The sequence below is a fragment of the Lygodium microphyllum genome, chromosome 3 (assembly GCF_053477565.2).
Source record: "Lygodium microphyllum isolate KBCC chromosome 3, Lygodium_microphyllum_v1.1.10, whole genome shotgun sequence".
NCBI lineage: Eukaryota > Viridiplantae > Streptophyta > Polypodiopsida > Schizaeales > Lygodiaceae > Lygodium > Lygodium microphyllum.
The window spans coordinates 118,421,477-118,434,986 of NC_141137.1; positions in this window are offsets into that span (position 1 = coordinate 118,421,477).

Sequence of the window (13,510 nt, forward strand, 5' to 3'; positions counted from 1 at the left end):
AAGCATTATGCTTACATGACAAAAGTGATGGAGATCAAAGAACCAGGTACATATGCTGAAGCAGTGGAAAATGAGAATTGGTGTGCAGCTATGGATGAAGAAATGAATGCCTTGACTGAAAATATGACATGGGATCTTGTGCCACTATCTGAAGGAAAAAAGACCATTGGCTGCAAATGGGTCTACAAAATCAAATGCAAGTCAGACGGCAGTGTGGAAAGGTACAAAGCCAGGCTAGTTGCTAAGGGGTATACCCAACAGTATGGACTTGATTATGAGGAAACATTCAGCCCTGTTGCCAAAATGGCAACCATACACACTGTGATTGCTTTGGCTGCTACTAGAGGCTGGAAATTACAGCAAATGGACATTAAGAATGCATTTCTTAACGGTGACTTAGCAGAGGATATCTATATGGTTCAGCCAGAAGGGTATGTTCACCCTGATTTTCAGCATTATGTATGTAAGCTGAAAAAGGCACTATATGGGCTGAAGCAGGCTCCGAGAGCTTGGCATGCTAGGATCAGTAACTACTTGCAGAGGTTGGGTTTTACTGTTGGTAGGGTTGATCACATCGTATTTACAAAGAAGACCGACAGTGGCTTGGTAGTGCTGGTCATATATGTTGATGATTTGATAATCACTGGTGATGATGACTTGGGCATACAGCATGTAATGAAGATGGTGAAATCTAAATTTGACATGAAAGATCTAGGTGAATTGAAATACTTTTTGGGTATTGAGATAATCAAGGCTGAAAATGGTTTATGGCTGATGCAGAAACATTATGCCATGGAAATGCTGAAGAAGTATGGCATGGCTGAATGCAAACCATTGGATACACCCCTTGATCAGCATGTCAAGCTGGACATTAGTACTGGAGCTGAAATTCAGGATGTGACTATGTACAGGCAGATGGTTGGAAGTTTGATCTACTTGACCATCACTAGGTCGGATTTGAGTTATGCAGTTGGGCTCATAAGTCAGTTTATGTAGAAGCCCAGGAAGCCACATTTGGATGCTGTTAGGCGGATTATGAGATATGTTAAGTCCACTGTAGATTATGGGCTGTTCTATATGAGAGATAAGCCCTTGAAACTAGTTGGATACACAGATGCGGATTGGGCAGGATGCTCATATGATTGCAGATCTACGAGTGGTTATGCTTTTGGCCTTAGAAGTGGCATGATAAGCTGGAGCAGCAAGAAGCAACCAACGGTTGCATTGTCTAGTACTGAGGCAGAGTACAGGGGTGCTGCATTGGCAGCATGCAAGATTTCATGGCTGCTCAAGCTTATGGATGATTTGGATATTCAGGTGGATGCTCCAGTGACCTTATTATGTGACAATCTCACTAGTGTACTCCTGGCAACGAATCCAGTATACCATGCCATGACAAAGCACATAGAGGTACACTACCATTTTACTGTTGGTAGGGTTGATCACATCGTATTTACAAAGAAGACCGACAGTGGCTTGGTAGTGCTGGTCATATATGTTGATGATTTGATAATCACTGGTGATGATGACTTGGGCATACAGCATGTAATGAAGATGGTGAAATCTAAATTTGACATGAAAGATCTAGGTGAATTGAAATACTTTTTGGGTATTGAGATAATCAAGGCTGAAAATGGTTTATGGCTGATGCAGAAACATTATGCCATGGAAATGCTGAAGAAGTATGGCATGGCTGAATGCAAACCATTGGATACACCCCTTGATCAGCATGTCAAGCTGGACATTAGTACTGGAGCTGAAATTCAGGATGTGACTATGTACAGGCAGATGGTTGGAAGTTTGATCTACTTGACCATCACTAGGTCGGATTTGAGTTATGCAGTTGGGCTCATAAGTCAGTTTATGTAGAAGCCCAGGAAGCCACATTTGGATGCTGTTAGGCGGATTATGAGATATGTTAAGTCCACTGTAGATTATGGGCTGTTCTATATGAGAGATAAGCCCTTGAAACTAGTTGGATACACAGATGCGGATTGGGCAGGATGCTCATATGATTGCAGATCTACGAGTGGTTATGCTTTTGGCCTTAGAAGTGGCATGATAAGCTGGAGCAGCAAGAAGCAACCAACAGTTGCATTGTCTAGTACTGAGGCAGAGTACAGGGGTGCTGCATTGGCAGCATGCAAGATTTCATGGCTGCTCAAGCTATGGATGATTTGGATATTCAGGTGGATGCTCCAGTGACCTTATTATGTGACAATCTCAGTAGTGTACTCCTGGCAACGAATCCAGTATACCATGCCATGACAAAGCACATAGAGGTACACTACCATTTTATTAGAGAGATGGTTCTTGCAGGGAGAGTAGATCTTATGCATGTGAAGACTAATGAACAGGTTGCGGATATCTTTACCAAGTCTTTGGGTAAAGATAAGTTTAGTAGTTTCAGACATCTACTTGGAGTTCATCAGATGATTTGAGCTTGAGGGGGAGTGTTAAATATCAAGCTCCCATTACTCTCCTGTCAGTATATATGATCGACATTAGCTGTGTCCAGCTGTATCAGCAAGTGTGGGACATTAAATTAGTCGGTGGTCTTAGACCCAGTGTGAATGGTCCTACGGACCTTAGTACTATTGTATACACTTATGTTATGTTAGTAATCTATAAAATAATGGAAGATGATGAACGACCTGAAGGTCAGGTTGCTGCTCCATTACATTGTCTCTCTCCCTCTCTCTTCCAACATTCCTTTTCCGCCTCTAGCTTAGCAACAGTGATTTTCTTTTCTTCTTTTTCCCTTTCCAGCTGCTGTGATAGGAGCTCATGAACATATTCATCATAGACAACGGCAGTGCGGCAGGGGGTCATGGTCATATATGCTTCTATTTTTGGCCTTTTAGGATCCAGTTTGGACTCCGCATCCACATCTACTGATCTTTTTGCTCCAGTCCTTGGAGGTCCTTCACTTGCACCTTCAGTTGCCTCTTTATTAACTAGGAATTGCACCCAAGCCACAAGGTTGCTGGCATCCACCTTGGTAGAAGAGCCTTGGGTGGGTGCAAAGGCTGGGGTGGTGGGCACTAGGATGGTTGGGATGGGGTTGATTAGACCCTTGCCCTTGCCCTTGGCCACTAGAGGTGGTATGTTCTTGAGTGATTGGGAGCTTGTGTTGGGGCATTTCTCTTTGTGGGGGCTCATGGCTACCAGCTCTTCTTTCCTTGAAGGTTGCTCCACTGAGAGCGAATGGCAAGGGCTATGTTTTCTTCTTCTTCCTTCTTCCTTCCTCTTTAATTCCTCGGCCTACTGCTCTGCTTTCCTCCTCCTTTCCTCTTCAACCTTCCTAGATTTCTCTTTTATTCTTTTTGTCTCTTCCTTTTCCCTTTTCTTTCTCCTTTCTTTGACACTTTTGGACTCACTTTGTGCTCTTAGAAGATCTACTTCCTCTCTCTTCTAGCTCCCTTCCTTGGCCTTCTTTTGTGGGGTCCTTTTCTTTGACCTCTTGGCCCCTTCCTAGCTAGATAGTGCTTGCTGCTCTCCTTCCTCATCACTCACCATTCTTTTGTTGGATTGCTCCTATTCTTCGCGCAGGGGTGACCTGTCTACTGACTTCCTCATCTTCTTGTGCTTCCTTCAAAGCTTCTCTAATGATGGCTATCAAGATCCCTCCAAACCCAATGGTGGAGGCCTTTGAAGACGACGACTTTCTAGCTTTGGAGGCTAGGGATTCTCCACACGCAGGTCATCCATCTGTGGCTAATGCCTTTGTTGATGCTTTGATCATCTTTCTCACGAAGTCGTTTAGGTTCACTTCATCGAGGGACTTTGCACTGATGCTTTCTAGCATTGGCACATAGATTTTTTCCACCAATACATTGTACCTTTGGTTGGAGAACAAGGCGTGCACCATTTTGGCTTGTAGCTAAACCTCTAGATCATGGATATTTGCCAAGTTGATGCCATTGTTGTTGTGGATCACCATTCTAAGCATGCTATATACATCTTTTTTTGGCCGTCTTTCCACCTTGTTGGCCAAGCCCAGTGCCCTCTCCACCAATTCTGGGGTTAGCTCAAGGCGGGTGTCTTCTCCTTGGCGCATCATTATAGTGCCGAGGTTCCTGTTGAAGGTCCAGAGGAACTTTGCACACTTCTCGTACTCCACGGCTTGTTGCCGAGGTACTTTTACAGATGCATTACTTCACAATTTGCTTGATGGCTGGCTCCTCCATGGCTATATCATCCAAGTTCAAGACATGCATGAGCTTGAATTAATTGTAAGCCCTTGTTTCCAACGAGAGACCACTCCATCTCTGAGAATGGAAGTTTGCTACATTTATCTTGACCTACCATTGTAGGCACCTATCATAATACCACAACTCATTATTAGTTTTCTTAGGATAACTTTTTGCAGAAAGACTTTAGGAATTGATTATGCTTTTATTGAAAGAATAAAATGCTTAAATAAAAAGAAATTTTTCCTTTAAGCAGTCCATTCATTCCAAAAAAATTATGACACTTTTCCTCAATCACAAGTTGATTTTCATCCATTCTTTTATGCTTTTGGACATTGATTGAGGCATTTCTCCCTACAAGTTTTATTCACCTTACCTACATGTTTGATTCACCTTACCCCCTCCCCTTTGGAATTGAGAAGAATCCTTCCTAGGATTAAGGTTTGAGAGCTCAATGGCATTTAGCTCGTGGTCGCAGTGCTTTACTTTTGCATGAGCCAAGCGTAGAAGTTTTGATTGTATTCTAGATTAGCATAGCAGTCCATGTAAAAAGGACGAATGCCTACTTGAGTGATGTAGGTGAGAACATCCATGAGGAGGTCATTGGAGTTGATCTTGCTAGCAATATGCAGTTCCTCTTCAGTTAGGATTCAATCAAAATAGGTGTGGGCTATGACATATTCTTCTAAAGGTCATTTGCACATGATGGCCAAAACTTTGAAGGAGGTAGGAGCCACATAGGCAGGGTCTTCTCAGCGATTTTGATTGTATGTCTTTGGTCGGCATTGGTCATGATTTGGCAACCTGCTTGTTCCCATTGGAGGTGTAGAGCATACCATTTCTACAGAAAGAGAGAGTTAGAGTCGACTAGCTTTGTTAGCTCCTCTAGCTCTTGGTCTATTTTGCAGAGATTTTGCTCCTGCGATATGAAGTGATCAATCGTTGTGCGCAAGATTGCTCTCAAGAGATCTCATTGTCAATCAATTCCTTGGCTACCTTAGAAATATTAACAAACACAAACTCATAGTTCTCCCAAGTGCATGGTAGGGAGTGCACTTGCATTGCTAATGTCTCATCGAGGAGGCCTAAATCCACCAGTCGTTCATAGTTTCGGCTAGTGTGGTGAATATGGCATCTAAGCATCTGATGCAGGTAACTAAGTCTTCCCCCATATTTGCATCTAGGTCCATGGCCATCGTAGGGATAGATTTACGCTTATAGGACGGTCTAAGGCCTATGGGAGGTTGGAGCTAGATATCTCAGCCATTGATGCCTACCTCATGGGTAGTTCATTGGGGTGTCTGTCAACCACTTGTGCGATGGATTGATTGTGAGGCTTGGTTGATGTATTGCTCTCCGATTGTGGAGTAGTTGGGACACTGGAAGTGTTAGGTTGAGTTGGCACAACACCAGTTGGTTGTTGCGGCTTTGGTTGATAGACTCCGTGAGGTTCTATGGATTGGGTGCTTTTTGAAGCAACGGATTTCTTATCCATAGTTGGCTCACCACTTTGTGGAGATGGGTTGGGGGGCTTGGATTGAGGAGCACACACACTGTTCCTAAACTTGGGCAACCAAATCCAGATGTTGCCTTCGTAGGAGCCTTGAGCACACAATAGGTCTTTGGGCACCCATTGCGGCTTGTGAATGTTCGTTTGCTTTGATAGCACCAGCTTTGCCTCCTAGGCCTAAGACGTGATACTTTGTGGTCACGGGCTCGTGAGGGTTGGCTTCTAGGTAGCTGTGGTTGTCATTTGGGTACCCATTTGAGCTCCTATTTAGTAGTCTTGGATGTGTCTCCTTTAGGTTGCAACCGACTTGTCCTTGGCAAAATGGGACAAGTTATAACCCCCCTCCTTAGATCTTGCATTAAGTTCCTCCACTAATGGCATCACAGGCTTTGATGAAGTTGTGCTGCCTTTGTTAAAACCTATCACTATCCGAACATTGTCAATGGCAAGGTGAATGCGCTGCGAGTCATAGTCGACATTGCAGTGTGCTTGTTTCTTGAATGTGCATCCTAGCAGTGATTCCTTACCAACAGCCTTGGTGTTAGACATCACGTAGAAGATCATAGGTAGGATTTTAGTCTCAATGGAGACCATTAATTTGCACTTTCCCAGTAGTGAGTAGGATTGTCCTCCCAATGGGTTAAGTCTAGCATTGGAAGGTTGTAGTTGGGGCTAACCAATGAGGGTCTAGTGATTGTGCATAAGGGTGTTATGGTTAGATCCCTCATCAATGAGTGCATTAAAGACTTGTGTCTTTTGGGTAGTCACTGATATGTGTAGGTAGGTAGGTGCCACTATTTTCTCACCCTCTTTCTCAATCTCAGTGACGGTGGCTACTCTTTCATTTAGAGGGGGTTCTAGCATTGGAGGTGCTTGTGGTAGGTGCACTGGTGTTGGTAGATTACTAGAGTTCTTGGCTATCATGTAGAGTGGTATTGATAGCACAATTTTCAAACTAGAGGATGGATTTTTCCTAGGACAATTAGCAAAAGGATGGGTGATTTTGCACTCTGCACATTGGAGATCAGCCTTATCTCAATATGCTTGCTCCCTCTCGGGGGAAGGCAAGGAGATGTGCCTTGGTGGGTGATCGCAAATCGAACAAGAAATCGGTTCTTGGGTCTGCCATATTAAGCCTTGGCCTCTACCTCTACCTAATGCCATCACCGACACTGCTCGATAGTCCATGAGAATTGGATTTCCCTCTTCATCGTATGAGACGTATGGGCTCATACAGGGTTCCTCATTGTTTGGCTCCTCCACGTAGTGGACTCGGTGGATGGTTTACATAACGTCCTTGAATCATTGGGTGATGGAAGAGCTAGTGGAGCTTCCCTTTTGTAATGTGGCAATCTACTCCTAGGGACAACTGGCTTTGAATTATTAGGTGCTGCAAGAGCTAGTGGAGGTTCCCTTTCGTAATGTGGCTTTTTCTCTTTTGGACATTGATTGAGGTGTTTTTTCCTATCAGTTTTATTCACCTTACATGTTTGATTCACCTTACCCCCTCCCCTCTGGAATTGAGAAGAATCCTTCCTAGGGTTAAGGTTTGAGAGGGCAATGGCATTCAACTCTTGCTCACAGTGCTTTACTTCTGCATGAGCCAAGCATATAAGTTTGGATTGTATTCTAGATTAGCATAGCGGTCCATGTCAAAAGGATGGATGCCTACTTGAGTGATGTAGGTAAGAACATTTGTGAGGAAGTCACCAGAGTGAATCTTGCTAGCAATATGTAGTTCTTCTTCGGTTAGGATTCTGTTACCGTGTTTCCCACAGCACAGAGGAGCGGAAAATGGAAAAAGCAAAAAAGGCGCAGGATAAAAGCAGAAAAAGGCGCCTTGACAGGTAAACAGTCCCTGAAAAATTTAAATGTTTGGGTACGACCCTCAAAAAGCCTCGGTGTTGGCCCGAGACAACAAAAGAGAAAAAGGGCGCACCATTAAAATGTGGGAGCGCCCCTGAATCTTTGTAAAAGAGTGCCAGGCTCGCTCCTATGCAAAGTGTATGCATTAGTTGGGAATAGGATAAATTAGAATGGTGGGAAATGGGAAAAAGGGCCTAGGCTACGACCGGCCATGTAAAAGGGGGGAAAGGGGTGACCGCCCAAAAAGGATTTAGGGCTTTGTATATAAAGTTGAAAAATGAATGAGAAGCTCATTCTTTGGTGTGTGGCAAAAAGAGTCTTCTTCTTCCTCTGTTCTTCTCTCCTTCTTGCTTGTGTGTGCTCTTGAGAGAGGTAGTGTGAGAGTGTGAGGGAGTGAGTGTGTGTGAGAGTGAGGGATCAAGAGGGTGAAGCTCTTCACCATCTCCTCTTCTCTTCTCTTCTCTTCTCTTCTCTTGCATACGCGGTTATGGAGGATGGAGCTTGGAGATGGAGGAGGTTTGAGGATGCTTGAGCTAGCATCAAGAATCGTGGAGGCACCGGAGTGCAAGAGAGAGGAGGGTACTCGATCGAGCATCAAGGTATGCTCACTACACTCGTAGTATCGACGGCACGTTGGCTAGGTGAGAGATAGCCATTAGAGCTTGCTTGGAACGCTTGAAACAATAAGCGGTCCATGGGTCTTGGCGGTCGAGCGAAAGCTCCCATAGATTCAATCAAAATAGGGGTGGGATATGACATATTACTCTAAAGGTTGTTTGCACATGATGGCCAAAACTTTGAAGGAGGTAGGAGCCACATAGGTAGGGTTTTCTTAGTGATTTTGATTGCATGACTTTGCTCGGCATTGGCCATGATTTGGCAGCTTGCTTGTTCCCATTGGAGGTGTAGAGCATACCATTTTTGCAAAAAGAGAGAGTCAGAGTCGGCCAACTTTGGTAGCTCCTCTAGCTCTTGGTCTATTTTGCAGAGATTTTTCTCCTACGATATGAAGTGACCAGTCGTTGTGTGCAAGCTTGCTCTCAAGAGATCTCATTGTCAATCAATTCCTTGGATACCTCAAAAATCTTAACAAACAAAAACTCATGGTTCTCCCAAGTGCATGGTAGGGAGCACACTTGCATTGCTAATATCTCATCGAGGAGGCCTAAGTCTAGCCATTCATAGTTCTGGCTAGCGTGGTGAATATGGAGTCTAAGCATATGATGCAAGTGACTAAGTCTTCTCTGGTATTCATGTCTAGGTCCATGGCCATTGTAAGGATAGATTTACCCTTATAGGAGTCTAAGGCCTATGGGAGGTTGGAGCTAGATATCTCAATCCACTGATGCCTACCTCATGGGTGGTTCATTGGGGTGTCTGTTGGCCATTTGTGTGATGGATTGATCATGAGGCTTGATTGATGTATTGCTCTCGACTTATGGAGCAATTGGGACACTAGAAGTGTTAGGTTGAGCAGTTGGCCTTGGGCCGACTCATTGTGGCTTTGGTTGATAGACTTCGTGAGGTTCTATGGATTTGGTGCTTTTTGAGGCAATGGATTTGTCATCCATAATTGGCTCATTGCTTTGTGGAGATGGGTTGGAGGGCTTGGATTGAGGAACACGCGTACTGTTCCGAGACTTGGGCAACCAAATCCAGATGTTGCCTTCATAGGAGCCTTGAGCACACAATAGGTCTTTGGGCACCCATTGCGGCTTGTGACTGTTCGTTTACTTTGATAGCACCAGCTTTGCCTCCTAGGCCTAAGACATGATACTTGTGGTCAGGACTCGTGAGGGTTGCCTTCTAGGTAGCTGTGGTTGTCATTTGGGCACCCATTTGAGCTCCTATTTAGTAGTCTTAGATGTGTCTCCTTTAGGTTGCAACCGCGACTTGTCCTTGGAAAAATGGGACAAGTTATAACCCCCCTCCTTAGACCTTGCATTAAGTTCCTCCACTAGTGGCATTGCAGGCTTTGATGAAGTTGTGCTATCTTTGTTAAAACTTATCACTATCCGAACATTGCCAATGGCAAGGTGAATGCGTGTGGGAGCTTTCACTCAACCGCCAAGACCCACGGACCGCTTATTGTTTCAAGCGTTCCAAGCCGAGCACTAATGGCTACCTCTCACATAGCCGACACGCCATCCATATCTATGGGTGTAGTGAGCTTACCTTGATGCCGTTCGAGTTACCTCCTCTCCCGCGCACTCCGGTAGCTCCACGATCCAAGTGCAAGCTTCAAGCAAGCTCCATCCTCAAGCTCCACCCTCCAAGCTCCATGTCCACAAGCAAGAGAAGAGAAGAGAAGAGAAGAGAAGAAGAGAGGAGAAGATGGAGAGGTTCTCCTCCTCGGTCCCTCACCCTCACACACTCACTCCCTCATACTCTCACACTCCCTCTCTCAAGCACAAGCTCTAGCAAGCAAGAAGAAGGAGAAGAAGAAGAAGAGGAGAGCCACTTTTGGCCACACACAAGAATGAGCTTCTCATTCACTTTTCAACTTTATATACAAAACCCTAAATCCCTTTTGGGCGGTCATCCCCTTTTCCCTTTTTACATGGCCGGCCATAGCCTCTAGGCCCTTTTTCCCATTGTCCTTCTATCTTCCTAGCTTCTTTTCCATCGCCCATCTACATTTACAAATTGCACGGATGAGAGCCCGGCGCTCTTTTACAATATTTCAGGGTGTGCCTTTTTATTTTAAAATGCGCCTTTTCCCTTTTGCCTTTGCCTTGGACTTTTAAGGTTGCCCTTGCGCTTTTGGCATTTTCTCATTTTCTTTCTTCAGTCGGGCTACCTTTTTTCCGCCTTTGCCCTGCGTCTTTTGCACTTCCTTTTGCTTTCTTTGTGTTGGGGTTAACATTACCCCCCTCCTAGACGAGTGCAAGTCTCATGGCACTCACCGTCGTAGGTAGTAGGCTGTAGCACGTACCGGAGACATGGGTGATAAGGATGCCTGTGGTTTCCATGGAGGAGTGTTGGTGGTGGTGTGGTAGAAGGTCCTGGGGGCCTGTTGGTGGCCAAGGTGGCTGGTGGAAGGTTGTTGGAGTTGGTGGTAGGGCTATGCTGTGTTGGGGATTGTATTGATGGCTAGCGCAAGTGTTGGTTTGTTGGGGATTCTGCACATGACGATTCTTTACGGGCTTGTCGGATGGTAAGGGACAAGCATTCAAAGTTGAGTGTTGATGAAGAGCGAACAACACCTTATACCTGCAATTGGAAAACCTCACATGTGGTCTCTCCTTAAGGGGTAGTGCTAGGCTTCTCACCGTGCACAAGACATATTTTGATTAGTTTGGGAGACAGGTCGAACTCTAAGCAAGCCTAGAGTATTGTCCTGCACTTGAGGACCCAAACTGTGGATATACTTTGGTGCAGATATTATGTGAGTGCTCGTGTATACTTAGATATTACATAGTTAGAAGACCGTGGGCTAGTTTCTGATAACAATGCGTGGATGAAGCAAAGTTGTCCATGTGGAGGAGTACACGTGAAGGTATATGAGACATCCTTTGCATTGTGACTGCACGATGTAGCATAATTGAATACAAGGACACCGCACTTTTAGTAGCTGGAAACTATTGGACTTGCTTGATGAGTACGGTGTACTTTTCATGGCCAATCGTGCGGTGCTTATCACCACTGATTGCAATGGTACTAAGGCAGAGTGCAACAGAAAATTGTGCAAGTGGGTCAGGGTGACAGGTCTAACCCTAGGAGAGACAAGCTCCCCAGGTATGTCCTGCCCTTGATGTGCCCTGAACAATTGTGGGTGATTGTAACGGGCTAGGGGACTAGGGGCGATTCCGGTCGACCAAGGTCACCAGACGTACCTAATTTGAGGACCCCTAGGTGCTGAGCTGTGATCGTGGGTGCTTCTTATCTTTCCATTCATTTCTTTTTATTTTCTTTTCAGCTTTTTTTTTTTTTTGCCTGAGTACAACCATTACAATATGTTGAGGCTATTAGCCTTTCAATGGGTTGGAAAATGTCAAGCTTCGAAGGCTCAGAAAATGGATAGTACAATGATGATTGTGCCCTAGCCTCGTTGTTAGAGAAGCAGTTGGCGAAAGGGGGAGATACACTTGAGATATTGCAACCCTCCTTACGGTGCATGTGATGTGGGTACAATTGAGGTAACGACTGCCGTGAGCCAACTATAGAGCTTGACCCAGAAAGGGATGTGGCCCAGGAATGTGTTTTGGGCCATGCAATGTGGATGGTTGGCAAGGGTGATTCGTGATTTCGGCAGGGTGGCTTTGACGTGGCTCCTTGGGGGGTCGATGGTCTTGCGGTGATCAAGTATTGAACACTTTCGCCGAAAGATCTGTCCCATCCTGTATCCACTTGTCGCTTCATGAGAGTACAAGCATGGCAAATGCCGCAACTATAATAAGCCAGTGCAATGCAAGGAGACATCACTGATCTGAATTCTATGGTGTTGACTTAGACATTTATCACCTGCGCTTGATTAGCTTTTTCTTTTGCTAAAGGCATAAAATATATTAAACGCAGATATGAAAAGTTCATACACGTCGGGAACATGTCAACACTTAACAAGTCGGGAACACTTTAACCATTTAAAAACAAAAAGTTATGGCCAGTGATCATTTGATAAGCCCTTTATGCATCATGGGCTACTCGATTTGTACGAGGCGGGGCGAGTCTGGGTGGCCGGGTGATTGGGGCTCTGCTGGTGTGGGGCTCCCATGGGGGCGAGCAGGAAACATGTCGGCTGGGATATGAATGGTGTGATCCTGGCCTGCTACCGTCTCCAAAATCTCTTTAAATAATTCATTAAATTCTTCTATTTCCCGAGCTGCCCTTCCTGCCTTTGAGCATCTGGGGCCCGAGCGGGAGCTGGGAGTTCGTGCCACTAGTGCTACTACCTGTTGCGCATTTCGAGTCTCGACTTTCCTGACTCGAGGATTCTTCGGCCTTCGCCCTGGGCAGTGTCGCTTAGGGCCTCGCTTCTTGGCATACCTCTTGATGGTGGGCACATAGCGCTCCGGTGGAGGGGCATGTGCCACATGCTCCCGCCTTCTGCGAAGAGCGTCCTTGCATGCTAGATCTCCATGATTCTCCATGCATTCCACCGCCAAAGGAAACCTGCAAGATGCACTCCAAGGGTTAGACCTTGATACAGGATACAACTGTTTGCATGGAAGGGATTTTAGTGTGGTTTATGAAGCGCTCATGACAAGAAGGGGAGGGGTGAGGCATGCGGTGTTTGTTGTAGAGGAATGGCCCCCATGCTGATGTTCGCGTGGCCTCCAGTCATTAGCGGATATTAGTTTATGCTAAGTCGCGTGGACTGGTTGTCGTGGAGTGGGACAGGGCACATTCTCGAAAGAATAGACCAACAAGGGAAGCATGTGTATTGGAAAGGACTACACCCTGCCTACACCATCAGAGTTGTTGGTCAAGGCTTCCTATGGCGGCAATGTGGGTTGCATGCTCTCACCTGGAGGTGGGGCTGGTCACACGGCTTTTAAATGTGTGATGAGAAGAGGACTTGAGGAGGTTAGCATGTTAGAACCAACTCTTCTCCCTGCGCTTGACTATCATTACTTGTGTGTGTTGACATTGTTTATACACGGTGACACAAAAAGCAGTGTTTATTTATATACATATTTATGAATCCATGTCACTTTACGAGGATAAGAACCAAGTGTAGAACTCAAGGTTGTACCGGAGCGTGGCACACGCATCTAGTATTCGTGGCAGCTGACTTAATACTGATAGATATTTTGCCACGTCGAGTAGCATGGAACCTTGACCGAGTCTACTGCAATATGTAACTCCTCCTTAGTGAGAACCTTATCAATCAAAGCGTTCTCTTGGCTAGTTCCAGCTAAGTCCATACCCTGAATGGCAGTCAGCACTCGAAGGGAAGTTGGTGCCACGTAGGTTGGGTCTCTTTGAGAGCGCCATTTGG